Source organism: Schistocerca americana, chromosome 10 (assembly GCF_021461395.2).
Source record: "Schistocerca americana isolate TAMUIC-IGC-003095 chromosome 10, iqSchAmer2.1, whole genome shotgun sequence".
Taxonomy (NCBI): Eukaryota; Metazoa; Arthropoda; class Insecta; order Orthoptera; family Acrididae; genus Schistocerca; species Schistocerca americana.
In genome coordinates, this window is record NC_060128.1 from 116,185,654 (window position 1) to 116,186,444 (window position 791).

Sequence of the window (791 nt, forward strand, 5' to 3'; positions counted from 1 at the left end):
GACGTTATTCTGAGCATTGGTTCTCTTCCTACAGTGTTTTGAAACTGGAAGGTTAATTATGGACGCCCTGAATAAATGTAGAACAATAGTGGCCCAAGAATTGTACCTACTGGGTAACCAGATTTGCCCTTTTACTAACCAGAATAATACAAGGGTGGAAGTCCAGACTGAGAGAGAGTTGCAACTGTATCAGAGGTGCTAGCAGCCACTGCCAACATGCCAACCATCAAGAATAGTAATGGCGCCAGGGCTGAACGTTGTGGCACCCCTACATTTAAATGAAGCTAGTACTAGTATCTGTACAGATCTGGCAGCTCTCGACGAATGAAGTTATCATGAAATCTAGACCTTTCGCTGCTTACAGGCGTTGATAAATGTCAACAGGGACAGTTGAAAAATGTGCGCCCCGACCGGGACTCCAACCCGGGACCTCCTGCTTATATGGCAGACGCTCTATCCGACTGAGCCACCGAGGACACAGTCGATAGGGCGGCTGCAGGGATTTATCTCTGGTACGCTCCCCGTGAGACGCACACTTTTCGGTTCACACACTACATTTGCAGTGGCCTGGCCACCATACTCATTACTATCTACCGATTCCCGTAAGAGTTCTGGCAATACGCACTGAATGTCTTCTGGTAAACCTTGCGGAATACGCACTGAAGACGACCATTGGCCGGTAAGCCTTATCTATATGAAGCACGTGTCTGTACAGATATCATTGGTAATCTTGCAGCTCTGGAAGAATGAAGTTATAATCAAATCCCCGTTGATATTTATCAACGCCTGTA

At 46.8% G+C, this 791-nt stretch overlaps 1 non-coding gene across 1 annotated transcript; it reads right to left on the reverse strand.

Moving 5' to 3' along the window:
* Positions 1 to 402: 402 nt before the first annotated feature.
* Positions 403 to 476, reverse strand: Trnai-uau. The gene has a single exon. It is a non-coding gene; the product is annotated as a tRNA-Ile (tRNA).
* Between the last annotated feature and the right edge of the window lie 315 nt (positions 477 to 791).